At 43.0% G+C, this 19,495-nt stretch overlaps 1 long non-coding RNA gene across 3 annotated transcripts in view; it reads right to left on the bottom strand.

The window, feature by feature from the left end:
* Positions 1 to 307: 307 nt before the first annotated feature.
* Positions 308 to 19,495, bottom strand: part of LOC137570922 (uncharacterized) — a 53,542-nt gene continuing 34,354 nt past the window's right edge. For 2 of the 3 annotated variants that reach the window (XR_011031240.1, XR_011031238.1), the window contains exons 2-4: positions 8,050 to 8,156; positions 4,235 to 4,332; positions 308 to 464 (exon numbers count right to left, since the gene is read on the bottom strand). This is a non-coding gene — a long non-coding RNA (uncharacterized lncRNA). Of the gene's footprint in view, positions 465 to 4,234; positions 4,530 to 8,049; positions 8,157 to 19,495 lie in introns of all 3 variants that reach the window. The other variant, XR_011031239.1, reaches the window with a different exon arrangement.

The raw sequence follows: 19,495 nt of genomic DNA, 5'->3' as shown, positions 1-19,495 counted from the left end.
TAACAATAAGGCTTTAACGCTAAATAACAATAAGGCTTTAACGTTAAATAGCGATAAGCGGCAAACGGATTAGCGGCAACACTGTGCGCCATTATTCACAGGCGCCATTTTCAGATGGATGCGCATTGACAGGCTCCCATCCTGATTGATTGAATGTTGGATTACCCCTGCATAGCCAGCTGCCCTCAGTGTATCTGTAGACAGCTTAAAGTGATCCAGTATAGATGCAGAACAGGTCAAAGTAACTATTAAATCAGCGAATGTGACTACAAAGCACTTTGCAAAAACGACCTCTGTTTCTACGTCGTCTTTCCCATACAAAGCCTTTTATTTTCCAACATTGTATGACAAGTAAAGATGACACTTTTAGTAAGGAGTCCGAGTCACTGCTGTGGACTGGTATCTGTCTTCCTTAGATGTGTCTGTATGGCAGATTCCCTGTGGCCAGAGCTTGACACAGCAGTCTGTATTCTCAAAGAAATGATGGAGATATTAAAGTAAATACTTGGAAAGCAGTTCCTTCCTTAAAAGATTTTTACAACTAAGATCTACTTAGGCAACATCAAAGGGAAGGATGATAAGCGATATAAATACGCACAGACAAGTTGTTGGAACGTACCTGTAGTCCGAAACGATAAGGAACTCTTTGCTAGTGAAGAGTGCTTTATCATAAGAGAGAAATCTTACGACCTGATATGCTGCTTAGCTAACAAAGTCCATTCCACTGTAATATTTGGCATCATTTCAAGTGGACCTGAACTCTTGCACAGGACAGAAGGAAAACAGAGAGAAATCCACCCTGTATGTATTTAGAGAGTTTAGCCTAATACCCCCATCACATGTGACTAATCACAAGTATAATTTGATCTCTTAGCTGTGTTAGCTCAGGAATTTTAGCAGCCTTGGCAGATAGCTAATTTGTACAGGATGTTAACCCTATGTCTGTTTCCATGAAACCAGGAAGTTGACACACTGCAGATGTATTGCAGGATATCTATCAGCTGTAATGAGAAATGTTTTTCTTTAAAGGTTATCATGTTGTTGCTGATCTTTTAGAGTAGAGAGGAAGTCCTGGGGATTTTAACTTACCTGGGGCTTCTCCTCCAAACCACCCTCCCATAATCCATCAGGTCATTCTCCTGCTGTCAGCTCTAAAATTCCTGTGGTCTCAAGCTTCACTGCCCATGCACGGTCCTGTACATACACGCTCTGCAATCTTGGTCATGACGCCAGGAGCATTCTTCTTTTGAGAACTGCGCATGCACAGATGCTCCCGGAAATGTAGCTCTAGTCGCAGAAATTTCAGAGCTGACCGCGGGAGAACAGAGGGGACTGGACGGCATCTGGGGGACCTGATGGACTACAGGGGGGCTGGAAGAAGCCCCAGGTAAGTTAAAGTGGATCCGAGATAAACTTTTACTCATTGCATAATTGTGTTCCTTACATATAGTTTATAGGGAATTCCTCACGCCAAATACTTTTTTTGTTTTGTTTTAATACTCTAATTCCCTATAAACTAAACAAGCCGCGCCCACAGCTCCTTTTGTGCCTTGGCACTGTAGCAAGGGCTTATGGGAGCTCAGTCTGGGCAGGAGGAGGAGGACCTTACTAGCCATTGATTTCAGAGGCAGAGGGGAGCAGGGAGGAGGAGAGGGGACTGAATTTACACACAGGCAAGCTGTTAGCATCTTCAGCCCTCAGCCTTTGACAATGTGACAAACAGAACATGGCTGTCCTCATTGTATCACAGGAATACATAATCATAAACTTTTAAAGCTGTTTGCAGCTAGATTTGCTGTGTAAGCTATCTAAACTTTAGATAAGATACTGTATATAGACAAGTTACTTGTTATAGTTAATTTTTCATCTCAGATCTACTTCAAAATACCTAGTTTGACGTTTGGTTCAGGTGGGCTTTTAAGTAAACCTGTGACGTGAACAAGTGGATTTTTACTTCCCTGGGGATTCTTCCAGCCCCCTGTAGTCTGTCACCTTCCTCAATGTAGTCCCGGTTTGATGCGCAGTGCTGCTGTGAAGTCTGTGATCCAGCTGGGTTATGGGCCACTGCAAATGAGCTTTTCTGGGCCGTGCACCATCTCCATTGCACTCTAGTGGCTGGAAGTGTTCTGCCTTAGCGTAGTTACAAGCGTTGCTAAGAGCGCATGCACAGAATGCTCCATGTACGGCACCCCCTTCCTTTCATGAACAGCTCCTTTGAGCATCAGTTTCCCTGTTTCATGTATTGCTCCTCATTTTCAGCCTCCTCTTTCATATGTAGCAACCAGCAGGGGCGTAGCAATAGCCATAGCAGCCATAGCATCTGCTGGAGCAGAGGGGGCCCAGGTGGTACCTGATGTATTCACTATTAACTTACTTGTGTTCCAACACCCTCTCACATTGTCTCAGTGCCCATTGACCATATGCAGTGTAGAGTGCATGAGATTGTAAATTGCCCAACTAACTCACATACATAGGGTAGGGGCAGGTCCCATCGCTCAAGAGTGCCTCCATCTGATGGCCCCATGAAAGTTTTGCTATGGGGCCCCATAACCTCTGGCTACGCCACTGGCAACCAGTCTTTCATGACCAGGTGCCTCCTTGGACTGCAGCCGCCCAAGATCCGGGCCTTTGTGGCCTTTTCAGAAATCCCGCCCTGGAAGCAGTAGCAGAAAGGAAAATGCCATTTGACCATTTGGGAACTCTGCTAACTAAGTTATCAAATGCTATATTTAGAGGAGACGGGATTTAGGGGGATTAACCCACAATCTGTAAAAAGAGCGCAGAGGAATCTTCCCAGTTTACATGAAGCACATCTGGTCCAGAAGTATGTGAGTTTTTCTATATCATTTATGCACAAGAGGAAAAATAACATTTCTGACTTACTGAGATACAGTTCATTTAAAATATGCCTTATGCTCTGCACATTGGCTGCCTAAAATGTTTAATTGTGTTTTGTGCATAGATGACATCTGCAATTACGTGAACAGACTGAGCCTGCAAACATTCAGCTGTGTCTTTTGCAAACAGGGAGGTGGAAACGGGGCAGTTTTAATTGCAAATCAGAACCACCAGAGCTTACGGTGGAAGAGAAGATCTAAAGCAAATCTATATTCAGTGGTGTAGCTACAGAGCCATGAGGCTCAGTGCTAATTGTACACTGACTCTCCCCCCCAGCCCCGCCCACCACCATAGTTTGTGTAGCAATCACAAGATACAGAGTGCCAAAACTGGCTTTTTAACCTTTTCTGCATCCTTGCTACATAAATCTACACCCCTTTAAACTTCACTTGCAGATTAGGGGCTTAGAAATACATATCTTTTTTTTGTTTTGAGCTCTGCACGCGTACTCCAGCCACCATCCCGGTGAATGGGAACATGTGTTCCTAAAGCCAATCAAAGTGCTTGTATTAAAGGATCACCAGCATCAGCAAGATGCCTGTGTTAATTCACAAAACAAAACACACATACACATTACTTTCTGTGTACTGTTCAGTACACAGGCAGCAGTGTTGGGTAAGTCAAAGCAGCAAAAAGCAAAATACATGTACAATCCATTAAAAAAGTAAATCCCCACTCCCCATAGTTACCAAAATAAAGCACCTGTAAAAAACAAAAAACAAAAAAAAACAACAACATTAAGCATTTAAAAAAAATATATAAATAGTTACTTTAGGGATTCAGCATTTGTATGTCATGAGTTTATATTACTGTTATTTTTGCAAACAATGACTTGTAATTAGTGATATAACATAAAAAAACGCAAAATGGAAAAAATACACCTTTGTTTCTAAATAAAATAATGTCAACACACATTGTACTAGGGACATAATTTAATTGTTGTAATAACCTGGACAAATGGGCAAATAAAATGTGGGGGTTTTATCTACAGTACCACTTTTAATTTTTAATCTATAATGGCTGAAAACTGAGAAATAATGACTGTTTCCACATTTGTTTTTCTTATTCCCTTTAAAATGCATAGGAGATAAAATAATTCTTAGCAAAAAGTACCACCCACAGAATGTTTTGTTTGTCCCACAAAAACAATGCATAAACCATTTTGGTGTGATAAGTAGTGATAAAGTTGTTGGCAAATGAATTAGAGGAGTGTGATGTATTAAAATATCTGTGGTTTTCAAGGGGAAATAACCTGTGGTAGGGACGTTGAAGAAAATGTTCTTTTCTGTGGTAGGGCCGTTGTTGAAGAGGTTGAAAAAAGTTGAGTTTTACTTACCTGGCGCTTCTTGCAGCCCCATGTAGTATCTGTCCTCCCTGTTGTGCCAATGTCAACCCATGGAACTCTCCCATCCGCACACCTCCTCGATTTTGCTCCTGTTCGAAAAACATGCAACTGTGCATAAGCAAAATGCTCCCGGCTAGGCAGTAGTCTGCGACTGAACCAGTCATGGCACAACGGAGGGAACTGCAAGGATACTGAAGGACCACATATAGTACGGAGGTTGGAAATCGCCCCAGGTAAGTACACCTCAAGGTTTTCCCCTCATTTATTATTTCCTTTAAGGACAGCACTGTGAGAGAGAGATGTAGGCAGAGGAAAACAAAAGGTTTGTTAATTATTACCACTATTCAAAGCAATTTAGAGGTGATCATTACCATTACAACACCAATACAGAGCTAATGCAGTGAGTGGAGGAATGCCCCCAGGACCAGGGCCTTGGTCCGGTTGCAACCTCTGCATCCCCTGTTGCTATGCCACTGTGGCCCATATGCAATTCACTTTTGCTCCGGAGTTTTAACCTAGGTGATATTTTCACAACTTGTTAATAAAATGCCCTTTAAGCCATCAGCAGGCTAGAAAATACTAAAAATAATTTTGATTATGCTTTTTCACCTACTTTTTGATACTTTTTTAATTGCAAAGTGCTGAAAAGTTATTTTAAAGAGTAACTGTCGGGCATAAAATAGAAAGTAAATTCTTTATTTTTATCTGGCAAAAAAGTAATAAGGATGCTAACCAGGCAATCCAGAAGTTAAAATCACTATTACTTTTCTTGTTGATAAATGATCATTCCCCAGTTTACCTGACTCTTATTTGGTACACACAATATTTGGTACACAAAAAGGAAGTTGCAGGGCATGCTGGGTTGTCCTGTTTTGCTTCTATACTTCCCCTCAGACTTAACTATTGCAGCCTGATTGGCTGAATCCTCTTTCCGTTCTGTCCCCCCCCCCCCCCCCACACACACACACACACCTCTGTTCCTCTCTGATTGGATAATATTTTTCAAGCGGAGACAATGCACTTTCTATAGTGAAGGGCAGGCAAATCAGTCAGAGGATAGTAAGGGGGGAAATTACATCAGGATTGGCTTCAGAATAGCCATAGTTAAGATAGGAAACCCTAAGACGGATTTTATCTTTTTTTTTACTGTAGAAAATTCACTATAAACAAACTAAACAAACTGTGGACAGTGCAATACATATGTTGTATAAGTAGAGCAAGTATTCAGCTACTTATATATGTGTTTTTTTTCTGAGATAGTATGGCTGACAGCTCCTCATTAAAGAGAAGATGAAAAATTATCTCTTAGGAGAAAACAAAGGTGAAAAAGTGAATTACATATGGGCCTGTGTGTTTTGAGTGGTAAGGCACTTTCATTTGAATTTAGTCTTTCATATGCAAACCAACCCGGTTCTCAGTCATGCAGAGATGTACTGAGCATGCAGGTCCTTCTCCTGATTCCAAGAGCCTGTACCAAAACAACACATAACAGAATGTGATACATTATCCAGGATACACAATTTTACGTTAATCATCCTGGTTTCAATATCAGTAAGACTTCCTATATTTTAACATTGCTGTATATTGGAATGTAGCCCCTCCCTTGAGCGATGTTTGATAGTTGCCTTATTTGCTGTGGGGGAGCTATGTGGGATGGGGGGGGGGGGGATTGAGACGACCATCCTTGTTAAAGGTTGGAACATATGTTATGGCTGCACCAGCTTTCTGACCTGGGGGTCACCACATGGGTGGGAGGAGTAGTCACTCAGAAAGGGATGAGTAACGTCATCTGACTCAATTGGAAAACAAACAGTTGAGAAATAAATGAGAACCATGTCGCAATTACACCATAATATTATCTGGTGCTTCTGAATCATCTTCAGCAATATGTACAGTAAGAAAGTCCTTGTGTGTGTAAAGCAAATGCACACTTAATTTACTTTATTAAAATGTATGTTTCCAAAATACGGTCATCTAATCCTCTTTATGGAGAAGATTGGTTGTTCTGTCTGCTCACTACTGGCCTATCATGGCTGTCAGTCTATGTTGGTCTTTTCCATTGGCAGTTGATCCACCTGACGTTCTCCATTTTTTGCTGCACTGCCAGCCTCCCTCCCTTATGCATAGTAACAGAATATGTTCTACAGGCTAGTGAAGTGTCTGTACAGCCTTGGCCTGGAACTGTCGCCTGGGAGATTGAGTTTGCCCTGGAAACCCCATGCACATGTAAGATGCTTGAGGCTGCATGGGGCAGCCTTACTATCCCTTACTATCCTTAAACAGCATGGACCTCCAACTTGTGAGGGGGGCTGCTCTGTGTACTCCTCTGCCAACGTCTTGTCCTTAGGATAATGCACATGCACTTGATGAAGTCACAACATGCAGCATGTAAGCAAATGCCTGGCATGCTAGGCTTTTCTAGGACTTTCAGCTCACATTCTGCAACAATCAGACAGCAGAGGAGCGGTTGCATTGAAGCAGTAGATAGAAGACAGCGTCAGGTTCAAAGAGGAGAATGCAAGGGTACAAAAATCTTGGATGCGCATACACTTCTGTGGCAATAATGATACAACTGGTATAAAAATATATTTGGCCAAGTAAGTAAGAATTTTCCATAGCCCCTTTCCCCAATACCCAGTGTCGGATACATTAATGTGGACCTACAAGTCCTTGGCCAATTTTGGCCAATGATTGGCCAACTCTACCACCTGCATCTAGTGTGGGAGTTTACCTGCTCAGTTTGTTCACAGGATTCAAAATCTGTTAGCCTTCATACTACGTGGAAGTGGAAAAATTGGGCAGTCATTGGCCAATTGTGTTTGCTCATCCCTCCTCCCATTTCTTTTGCTACTGCTGCTCGGTCCGGTCAGTTTAGTCATTGCTAAGCACCCTAGGAATAGCCATGGCACTCCTGCCACATCTAAGCACCCAGTGACGCCATAGCCACAAATTAGTATTGACCAATCTGGCATGAATGCCAAAACTTCCTGTTTAGGAGGATCGTTTTAAAGCACAGGTCAAGAGGCCACTGATGGTCTCCAGTCCCTCAGCTGATCACTATTTACAATAATTTTTAAGTATAATATATATGCCAATTTGTAACAATATTGCTACCCATCCACATTTAATCAAAATGAATGGCTAGTATTGTATTTCTACAAAGATATTATGATGACAGAACTCCTTCAGTAAATAAGGCAGCTGTGTGCAGTCCAATATTATCTTGATGAGCAGTCCAATATGGCGTCAGTGTCAAAAATAAAGGTTTTTCTATGCTAGTCTCCTTCTCCGCATTCCACCAATCACAGATATTCATTTTTGATGATTATGCATCCCATTAAAGGGAACCAAGCAACATTTTTTTAAGGGACTCTGAGCACCTCTTATTGGTATGCCTTTAAAGAGACTCCGACCAGTACTGCCAAGTACTTAAAGATTAATACCTTTATGTAGCTTGTTCTCTCCTCTTTCTTTGATGCCTGAATCGCTGTTCTACACGAAATAGTTTTCGTTCAATTTCAATTTAAAAATTGTGGCTGCCATCTTGCCTATGTTATAACTTCCGGGTCAACCCTGTCTTCTCTGTTATAGAAGTGCATCACTGAATGAAGCAGGAAGTGACACACATGGCCATTGCAAGAGGCTCCTCCAGAGGGGTCATAGCACGACTTTGTTGGAAGTCGTCTGACTTAAAGGCATACCCATGAGAGGTGCTCGGAGTCACTTTAAATGAATCTCCCCATAAGGGATTTCTTAACTGAGTGTGCTATTGGGGGGAAGGGGTTGGGGGAAGCATTGTTACTTACCTACGAAGTCCTGCTCCTCTGGTTCCCCCATCTGTATGTGATAAGCATTCCTCTCTACCGAACCAGCCACAGCAATTGCAGGTTATAACTTCCTGGCAGTGTTTTGCCTGCCGGGAGATGTAGTCCATGAATGAAAGTTCAGAGAGTACACAGAGGCATTCACATGGCCATTACAGGTCATTTTTGTCCCTCCCTCCATGCCACTTTGGCTCTTGTTTCGAGATTCCGAGAGATAGCTTTTACCCATTGACCCTGTGGGAGAGGATTTGAGTGGCATGACTACCACATACCCTCTAGCATCCTGATTGGGTGAGGTGATAAGTGGCTTTGTCTTCCCTCCCGAGAAGTTAGTATGCCTTTATTGCAGAACTGTCACCCTAGTGATCAAGTCCCAATCCCCACAGATGACAGTTATAGTGTGTGTGTGTATGCACCTTATGGAGGCTCTAGAATAGAGAGCTTTCTACGTAAGAGCTTGAATGGTCTTGAAATCCTATGTGTGATAGCTAGCCAGTGGAAGGATTGACAGAAAGTAGAGGCATAAGAGAAGTGTGCATAGGTTGTGAGAATCATGCGGTAGGTGGACGGGTGTGGAGAAGCCACAGAGATGGGTGGTGCAGTAGTGAAGTCAGGGTAAACCAAGAGCATGCATAAGCAGTTTAACACAAATTTTTCCACAGAATGAGATGACAGGAAGTGGTTGGTGAGCCAATGTGATGTTTAAACGCAAGTGCCGAGTTAAATATCTAATAAAGAATGGGTCTGAGGGACTATATTCACTCTTTAGAAGCATAGAGCGCTGGATTGGTGGGCTGGAGAAGAATCCAGAAAGCATCTAGACTATCCTGAGGCTTCCAGCCTCCATATTCCTCTCACTTCAGGTTCCACTTAAAGTGAACCCGAGGTGAAAATAAACTGAACAAATAAAGAATTATATTTATCCTACTACTCCTAAAAATGACTTGTTTAAGTATCCCAAGTTTTTTTTTTCGAATTTAAATATTTACAAAGCAGGTTGAATGTTTCACTGCCTCTAATCAGTGGCAGCTTATTAAAGAGACACTGAAGAAAAAAAAATTATGATATTATGAATTGGTTGTAATTACTAGAACATTAGTAGCAAGGTAAATATTCTCATATTTTTATTTTCAGTTATATAGCTTTTTTTATAACATTGCATCATTCTCTAATATTTTCAGTTTACACACTACTCAGCATTCTAAATTATTTTACAGAACAGGCTAGTGAAGTATTGAACTCCTCTGCAGAGAAAAAGAAGATACAATGATTGACAGTTGAGATAACAAGCTTCAGAAGACAGAGCTCTCTGCGGCTTTGAAAGTGTGACTTTGAAAGTAGTGAAGCATGACTCTTTTGCATAGATAACAACTGGAGTTTCTTAACTCTTCCTGTACAGGAAACAATATTAGACTTCTGTCTATGCTCCTAATGTTTTATTTCTTAACTGTACTACACATACAAATCATTATATCATATTTTTTTTCGCTTCAGTGTCTCTTTAAGTGTCCCAGTTTTAGAAACAGGTCAATAGTTCATGTATTTTATCTCTCCCTGCCCTCAGAAGTTGTATTCTGCCAGGGAAAACTTTTATGGCTTTAATTTGCTTGTCAGTGATGTTCACTATTTTCCCGACAAGGTATCGACAAGACAGAAGCTGTCAATTCCATGCCTGGAAATTAAGTCTTTGAGGCAGCAAAATAAACCAAGCATGTTTTGTACTGTACATACATCATGTCACATATTGCCTTGGGTACACTTTAAGAAAGCAAAAACAAAAAAACAAAAAACAAAAAAAAAACCACAAAACATTAAAGCAGTCAAATAAGTATTATAAGTAGTAATAGGTAATAAGTAGTAGACAAGTAATGTAGCCAGATTGCCCCTCCCCACCTATTCACCAGAGCTATCTAGCCTTGCCATCCTGCAACAAGGTCAGAAGTAACCCCAAAGGTCATCAGCTGTAGTGGAGGGGTACTTTGCAAGTGGGGCAACAAAGCGGTCCCTCCACGAAGCACCATGTGTTGTGCTGGTGAGCACTTTAACTTCCCCCTCCAACCCAGTATTCTGCCCAGTAATAATGGTAATGTTTTGTAGTGGTATCCAGTTTCAAGATAAGCACCCATGACCTGACTAATGTGTATAAAGGTAGCCATACACTGGTCGATTTGCCATCAGATTCGACCAACAGATAGATCCCTATCTGATCGAATCTGATCAGAGAGGGATCGTATGGCTACCTTTACTGCAAACAGATTGTGAACCGATTTCAGCCTGAAACCGTTCACAATCTGTGGTGGTGGTGGTGCTGCCGCCGCTTCCCCCCATCCCGCATACATTACCTGCTCCGCCGGCGCAAGTCCCAGGTCTCCGCTCTTCTTCTCCGCTCTGGTCCGCTCTGGTCTCCGGCATGCTTCCCTTCTTCCTGTCTGGGGGAAGTTTAAACAGTAGAGCGCCCTCTACTGTTTAAACTTCCTGCCGGGACAGGAAGAAGGGAAGCATGCCGTAGACCAGAGCGGAGAAGAAGAGCGGAGACCCGGGACTCGCGCCGGCGGAGCAGGTAATGTATTGCAGCTCTATTGCGTCGGTCGTCGGGCACTCGAACGCCGCTAGCGATGCGCTCTTTACCCGCGGGCGATCGACGGTTATTTTCCGCACGGCGCGATCGACGGGATCGGACGGAATGGATCGAAATTCGGCATGTAGCGCGAACGATTGGCAGCAGATTCGATCCCAGTGATCGAATCTGCTGTCGAAACGGCGGCAAATCGGGCCAGTGTATGGCCAGCTTAAGGGTCTGCCTAGTATCCTTTACTATTTGTCCAAAATATGAAAGGGGAGTCAAAAACACAGAGAGTTGTAATACTTGATTTTGTTTACATTGCTAGAAGTAGCATCTCTCCTCATAATTCATTTTTTAACAATTCATTTTGAAACATTCCTCTGTCTGGGGAGTGTAGGACTTTCTATAGCTATTATGGAGCCTTAGTAGCTTCCAGCATTTATCTTTACCATTCCCGCGTCAAGGAAAGATAACCTTATCTGACGAGAAAACTGGCATCGCTTAGTCAATTGTGTTCACCTTCCATAAAGCCGGTATCTTTAATTCAGTCCAATTTTGTACTTTGTCTTATATAAAATGGCATTCTGGGGAGGATCTGCCCTACGTTTGATTATGGTCAAGACAAACTATTTATTAAAAACCGTTTATCATACAGTGAGCTGTATCTCTAACAATGTCTGCACGTTGGTTGAGTAAGTTGCATTTGCTTTGGGTGATTATTAATCTATGGGTGTTTGGATAGAATTGCCAAAGAATGAACAAGCTTTTTTGGCATAATTGTCCATGCTCTCTTGCTTTATGTTGGCAAGTATTTAATTGTTTGGGAACGTGTCCAACGCACACTGCCCTTTATGTGATTGATCTTTAAAAAACAGCCATGTTATGCAGGGAACTCGTTTAGAGGCATACTGTTACATTAAAATACATCAGCTGTATTTTACCAGCTGCTCTATTAAGGGGAAAAAAGGACTACAAGTGGGACTCCACCGGTTAATTTTCAAACTATTTTTTTTTTACCCTTATTAGTGCTAATAATAACAGTTAGCAATACTTTTTCTCCATAGAAATAATAATAGTTTAATAGTTACACAGGTTTATAAAAGATATTTCAACTGGGATCAGCTTAAAAAGCAAAAGCATAAAAACACCCTCGGAGACCCCAGCTGAGCCAATGGAAAGTGAAAACCCAAGATAAAAAATTTGCCTTATTTCTTTTGAGGAGAATGTAGACTGGAGAATGTTTCTAATATATTTGTTTTATTTATTCGTTATGTTTAGCACTACATTTTTTTTTTGCCCAAAATAGTTTTAATTTGATTGTAATAAGAAACATATGAAATATTTCAAATAGATGGTAATTTGCAGATCTCCGCTTGCTGGTTTGGCAAAAAACAAAAAAAACAAAAAAAAAAACAACACAAAACAAAAAAAAATGTATGCAGAGAATTGTCTTGCCTTGCTGCTGTACTAAACAAGTTTCTAATATCACAAAAACCCAGGGGTTGATTCACAAATAGTTTTTCTTTAATTACCATAGCTCACCTCATGAGTTAAGACAGCTGAAGGCACCTATTCAATTATAGTTTTTCCTGAGTATTCTCCCAGGAGATAATTTGTCATCTTACCTACAAAATGACTTTTCAGCACCTAGCAATTGAAAACGTCTAAAAAAGTAAGGAGAAAAATAAAATCAAATGTATTTTAAATAATGTTTTGGTTACTGGAGGCTTAAAATGTATTTTGTTAACAAGGTGTGAAAAGATCTCTTATGTGTAAACTCAGAAGAAAAGTTAACAGAATAAGGAACAGGCTCGCTACATAATCACAAAAGTCTTTCTAGCTGTCTACTCAACTCAATTAAGTATTACATATTTATTTTTAAAAATGCTTCAGGAATACTTTAACCCTTTTAACTGAAATCCAGGCCCTATTTTTGTGCTGTTATTCCTGCCAGGGCAAAGATTGCAATCCCCACCGCAGCGCGGCCCGCTCGCTCTCGCTGCTTCCATCGATGTTCATGTCGCTGCACGCACTGAATCTGCTGTCACGCTGACAGCAGAGTTTCCATATATTTGGCAGGAGCCAATTTCATTGGCTCTTGACCCTGTGATTGCACTGAGCCAATCACAGCAATTACATTGCTTAAAGCGGACCTGAACTCAGAACTTAATTTCTGCTTTAAAAGATAAGATTTAGACAGCCTAAACTTTCTAAATACATACAGTTTGCATTTCTCTATGTTTACCTTCTGTCCTGTGCAATAGTTCAGGTTCACGGCCAGAGCCGTCTAATCCGTAGTGGTTAAGATTAATCTTGATATTTGCCTAGAAAACATATAACCTCCTTTGAAACAAGAAGGGTCATTTATAAAGAGGGTGAACAGGTTGTTTTTGCAGGAGAATGCCATTAGAAGCCATAGTTCTGAGGAAGCAGTGTGATTGCTGCAACACGTCAGACCACCTGGCTGATTTGCTTCTTTTGCTCACAGCTTCAGCAGGTTTCACTAGATTTGATTGATTTTGTTTATTGGATATCTTGGGTAATGTTTTCCCCTTTTTGCTCTATTGCATTTGACCTCTTGTGCAGCAGCTACAGGATCTTCTCAAAAAATTAGCATATTGTGATAAAGTTCATTATATTCTGTAATGTACTGATAAACATTAGACTTTCATATATTTTAGGGCTCGTTTCCACTATCGCGAATCCGCATGCGTCCAACGCATGCAGATTCGCACATGTAATGCAAGTGGATGGGCCTGTTTCCACTGTAGCGTTGTTGAGGTGCGTTTTTTTCAGCGGTGAAAAAACGCACAAAAGAGCCGCAGAATTCGCCTGTGAGTGGAATGCATGCGAATCGCCGCTGATGTATTTAATAGGAAATTCGCATGCTGTTTTGGTATGCGAATTTTCATGCGAATTCGCATGAAATCAATGGAAAAGCACACCGGCATTGCCATGGTTAAATAAAATTCGCATACATCGTCATCCATGAGAATTTTCATGCGAATTCGCACGAAAATTCGCATGCACACGCATGCGAAATTCGCACCCGCATGCGAATTTTGCCGCAGCGATTTCGCAACGCAATCGTGGAAACGAGCCCTCAGATTCATTACACTACAACTGAAGTAGTTCAAGCCTTTTATTGTTTGAATATTGATGATTTTGGCATAAAGCTCATGAAAACCCAAAATTCCTATCTCAAAAAATTAGCATATTTCATCCGACCAATAAAAGAAAAGTGTTTTTAAAATAAAAAAAGTCAACCTTCAAATAATTATGTTCAGTTATGCACTCAATACTTGGTCGGGAATACTTTTGCAGAAATGACTGCTTCAATGCGGCGTGACATGGAGGCAATCAGCCTGTGGCACTGCTCAGGTGTTATGGAGGCCCAGGATGCTTCGATAGCGTCCTTAAGCTCATCCAGAGTGTTGGGTCTTGCGTCTCTCAACTTTCTCTTCACAATATCCCACAGATTCTCTATGGGGTTCAGGTCAGGAGAGTTGGCAGGCCAATTGAGCACAGTAATACCATGATCAGTAAACCGTTTACCAGTGGTTTTGGCACTGTGAGTAGGTGCCAGGTCGTGCTGAAAAATGAAATCTTCATCTCCATAAAGCTTTTCAGTAGATGGAAGCATGAAGTGCTCCAAAATCTCCTGATAGCTAGCTGCATTGACCCTGCCCTTGATAAAACAAGGACCAACACTAGCAGCTGATATGGCACCCCAGACCATCACTGACTGTGGGTACTTGACACTTGACTTCAGGCATTTTGGCATTTCCCTCTCCCCAGTCTTCCTCCAGACTCTGGCACCTTCATTTCCGAATGACATGTAAAAGTTGCTTTCATCTGAAAAAAGTACTTTGGACCACTGGGCAACAGTCCAGTGCTGCTTCTCTGTAGCCCAGGTCAGGTGCCTCTGCCGCTGTTTCTGGTTCAAAAGTGGGTTTATGCTTCCATCTGCTGAAAAGCTTTATGGAGATAAAGATTTCATTTTTCAGCACAACCTGGCACCTTACTCACAGTGCCAAAACCACTCGTAAATAGTTTACTGACCATGGTATTACTGTGCTCAATTGGCCTGCCAACTCTCCTGACCTGAACCCCATAGAGAATCTGTGGGATATTGTGAAGAGAAAGTTGAGAGACGCAAGACCCAACACTCTGGATGAGCTTAAAGAAAACCTGAACTGAAAATTAAAAGTCAAAATAAGCATATACAAGTCATACCTACCTTTCATGTAGTCTACTCCTCAGTGTCTTTCTCCTCTCCCGCGTCCTGTTTTTTCACTGTGATCAATGGAATTTTCCGTCCTCCATTTTGAAAATGGCCATTACCCATAACAGCTTTCTGGTCAGCACACAGTTAAACTGTAACATTGCCCACTTGAGCCATAGGGAAACATGGACATTACCTGGTACATCAGTGGGATACCAGGTTCGCGAACTTTCGCGGAACGTTCGGTTCGCGGAAAAGTTCGCGAACCGCAATAGACTTCAATGGGGAGGCGAACTTTGGAAAAAAAAAATTCTGCTGGCCACAAAAGTGATGGAAAAGATGTTTCAAGGGGTCTAACACCTGGAGGGGGGCATGGCGGAGTGGGATACACGCCAAAAGTCCCCGGGAAAAATCTGGATTTGACGCAAAGCAGCGTTTTAAGGGCAGAAATCACATTGAATGCTAAATGACAGGCCTAAAGTGCTTTAAAACATCTTGCATGTGTATACATCAATCAGGTAGTGTAATTAAGGTACTGCTTCACACTGACACACCAAACTGAACAGGTATACAGTGGCGGGTTCACTGAACAGAACAGGTATACAGTGGCGGGTCCACTGAACAGAACAGGTATGCAGTGGCGGGTTCACAGAACAGGTATGCAGTGGCAGGTTCACTGAACACAACAGGTATGCAGTGGCGGGTTCACTGAACAGGTATACAGTGGCGGGTCCACTGAACAGAACAGGTATGCAGTGGCGGGTTCACTGAACACAACAAGTATGCAGTGGTGGGTTCACAGAACAGGTATGCAGTGGTGGGTTCACAGAACAGGTATGCAGTGGTGGGTTCACAGAACAGGTATGCAGTGGCAGGTTCACTGAACAGGTATGCAGTGGTGGGTTCACTGAACAGGTATGCAGTGGTGGGTTCACTGAACAGGTATGCAGTGGTGGGTTCACAGTACAGGTATGCAGTGGTGGGTTCACAGAACAGGTATGCAGTGGCAGGTTCACTGAACAGGTATGCAGTGGGCTCACTGAACAGAACAGGTATGGTGGGCTCACTGAACAGAACAGGTATGCAGCCAGGAACAAGCTAAGCCTAACTAATCTTTACCTATGAGAGACAGTCTGCAGCAGCTCGCCCTACTCTCACTAATGCAGGCACACGAGTGACCTAATGGCCGCCGCTGCCTGCCTTATATAAGGGGGTGGGGCTCCAGGGGCTAGTGTAGCCTAATTGGCTACACTGGGCCTGCTGACTGTGATGTAGAGGGTCAAAGTTGACCCTCCATGGTGCATTATGGGGCGAACCAAACTTCTGCAAACGTTCGCCTGCGGGACGCGAACGCGAACAACGGAAGGCGAACCGTTCGGCCCAACTCTAGTCAGAACTGGAAGGGATTATTGTCAGAAGAAAATGGTGAGCTTCTGAGAGGAACTGATGGCAAGGTAACTACCGTATTTCTCGCTGTATAAGACGCTCCGGAATATAAGACGCACCCAGGTTTAGAGGGCAAAAACCAGGGAAAAAAAATACTAAACCTGGTGCGTCCCTATTCCAGGAGCATCTTGTACATGTCCTTCTGTGTGTCCTCATGTGTGCTCCTGTGCCCCCCATATCCCTATGTGTCCTTCTGTGTGTCCCCCTGTGCCCCCATGTGTCCTTCTGTGCCTCCCATGTGTCCTCCTGTGCCCCCCATGTGTCCTCCTGTCCCCCCCATGTGTTCTCCTGTGTATCCTTCTGTGCCCCCCATGTGTCCTCCTGTGCCCCCCATGGGTTCTCTTGTGTGTCCTCATGTGCCCCCATGTGTCCTGTGCCCCCATGTGTCCTGTGCCCCCCATGTGTCCTCCTGTGCCCCCATGTGTCCTCCTGTGCCCCCCATGTGTCCTCCTGTGCCCTCATGTGCCCCCCATGTGTGCTCCTGTGCCCCCCATGTGTCCTCCTGTGCCCCCATGTGTTTTTCTGTGCCCCCTCATGTGTGCTCCGGTGCCCCCATGTGCCCTCATTTGCCCCCCCTGCCTTCCTCCCTCCCACCTGCCCGAGTCTCCTGCCCTCCGCATAGAGAGTTAATAGCGGCAACAACTTACCTTTGCCAGGCTCCCGCACTGATCCTAGATGATTGCGCTGCCCCCCGCTAGCCTCCTCTGCCTCCCCCTGTGTATCTGGCCCCCCCGGGTGTAGGAATAAGTATCGGCAGCTTACCTCCGCAGTGCGCCCGCGATGACTGCAGACGTCCGTCTTCCAGGCACTTCTCGCTCTAGTGGCCGGCTTGAACTGATGACGCGCAGTTCAAAGCCGGCCACTAGAGCGAGAAGTGCCTGGAAGACAGAGGTCTGCAGTCATCGCGGGCGCACTGCGAAGGTAAGCTGCCGATACTTATTCCTACACCCGGGGGGGCCAGATACACAGGGGGGAGGCAGAGGAGGCTAGCGGGGGGCAGCGCAATCATCTAGGATCAGCGCGGGAGCCTGGCAAAGGTAAGTTGCCGCCGCTATTAACACTCCATCCGGGGGGCCAGGAGACGCAGGCGGGCACAGAAAGGCAGGCACAGAAAGGCAGGGAATCCCCAACGTGGCGGCGGGTCAGCGGTTCGGATCGGCGGGCGTTATTAAGTTGGGGATTCTCTGCCTTTGCCGTATAAGACGCAGGGACTTTTTCTCCCCATTTTTGGGGGAGAAAAAGTGCGTCTTATACGGCGACAAATACGGTATGTAATGTTCATTTGAAGTTACCTCATGTGTTTATTTTAAATATTTTTACTCAGTACGGGTTCTCTTTAAGGCCGCTATCGAAGCATCCTGGGCCTCCATAACACCTGAGCAGTGCCACAGGCTGATTGCCTCCATGCCACGCCGCATTGAAGCAGTCATTTCTGCAAAAGGATTCCCGACCAAGTATTGAGTGCATAACTGAACATAATTATTTGAAGGTTGACTTTTTTCGTTTTAAAAACACTTTTTTTCTATTGGTCGGATGAAATATGCTAATTTTTTTGAGATAGGAATTTTGAGTTTTCATGAGCTTTATGCCAAAATCATCAATATTCAAACAATAAAAGGCTTGAACTACTTCAGTTGTAGTGTAATGAATCTAAAATATATGAAAGTCTAATGTTTATCAGTACATTACGGAAAATAATGAACTTTATCACAATATGCTAATTTTTTGAGAAGATCCTGTATTTGTCTGTAGCCTTATTTTTATTATCTTCTTTTATGCATTATCAATGCGAAACATAATTGTTGTTTGAGCCTTTTTGCTTTGCAGTTTCTCACGTTAAATCTATGCTTCTTTTCCTGATGGGATTCTTTTCTTTAACCCAGAGGGAATTCAGTGTCTTTGTTACTGACTGTCCTGGGGGATTATGTGATATATTATATGTGTTTATGGCTGTTTTCTGCTTTTACAGTGGGTTGCAAAAGTATTTGGCCCCCTTGAAGTTTTCCACATTTTGTCATATTACTGCCACAAACATGAATCAATTTTATTGGAATTCCACATGAAAGACCAACACAAAGTGGTGTACACTTGAGAAGTGGAACGAAAATCATACATGATTCCAAACATTTTTTACAAATAAATAACTGCAAAGTGGTGTGTGCATAATTATTCGGCCCTCTTTGATCTGAGTGCAGTTAGTTGCCTATAGACATTGCCTGATGAGTGCTAATGACTAAATAGAGTGCACCTGTGTGTAATCTAATGTCAGTACAAATACAGCTGCTCTGTGAGGGCCTCAGAGGTTGTCTAAAAGAATATTAGGAGCAACAACACCGTGAAGTCCAAAGAACACACAAGACAGGTCATGGATCAAGTTATTGAGAAATTTAAAGAGGAGCTGTTAGGTATAAGGTCTCAGAGAAAAAAAACACATATATCACTAGCTAAAGATTGGCTGTACTTACATTACATATGCATTTCACTGTCCACGTTTGGATTTCACAGAATTTTTATATAGTATTTGCAGAGAATGATGCTCCTGACAGCTCATGGCAGGTTCCATGTTTGTCTGTCTCCTCTTAAGCCAAATGTGTCCTCATGTCCTCCCTGCTTCCTGATGATTCCACTCAGAAAAAAGACAACACTACTGTGCAGTGAATATTAATTAGCCATGTGGCTAGGAACAATAGCGGACTCATGCAGTATACTCTGCCCGGAGATTTTTCAGTGCTGTGAGTTACACGCTGTTGTAACATGAGTCTGTAACTTCTCACTAGCAGCCGAGGGGAGGACCCAAGGTGGGGAGAAGCAGCCCCAGAATGCTTTGCAGTATGGTATGCGGCCTCTCGTCCTTTTAAGAGCTTGGGTCTAACAGCCTTGCTGTTCAGCACACATCAAAAGTAAGAGAGATTTTTAACTTCAGTATTGCCTTTTTGGCTTTCTTCTAAACTGTTCAACACATGAGAATAGAGGTTTAAATTAGCTTTTGCAGCCTGACAGTTACTCTTTAAAGCAGGCTTAGGCTACAAAAAGATTTCCAAAGCCTTGAACATCCCACGGAGCACTGTTCAAGCGATCATTCAGAAATGGAAGGAGTATGGCACAACTGTACACCTACCAAGACAAGGCCATCCACCTAAACTCACAGGCCGAACAAGGAGAGCGCTGATCAGAAATGCAGTCAAGAGGCTAAT

The sequence above is a fragment of the Hyperolius riggenbachi genome, chromosome 4, assembly GCF_040937935.1.
Source record: "Hyperolius riggenbachi isolate aHypRig1 chromosome 4, aHypRig1.pri, whole genome shotgun sequence".
Lineage (NCBI taxonomy): Eukaryota > Metazoa > Chordata > Amphibia > Anura > Hyperoliidae > Hyperolius > Hyperolius riggenbachi.
This window is presented reverse-complemented; position numbering and strand designations above follow the sequence as displayed.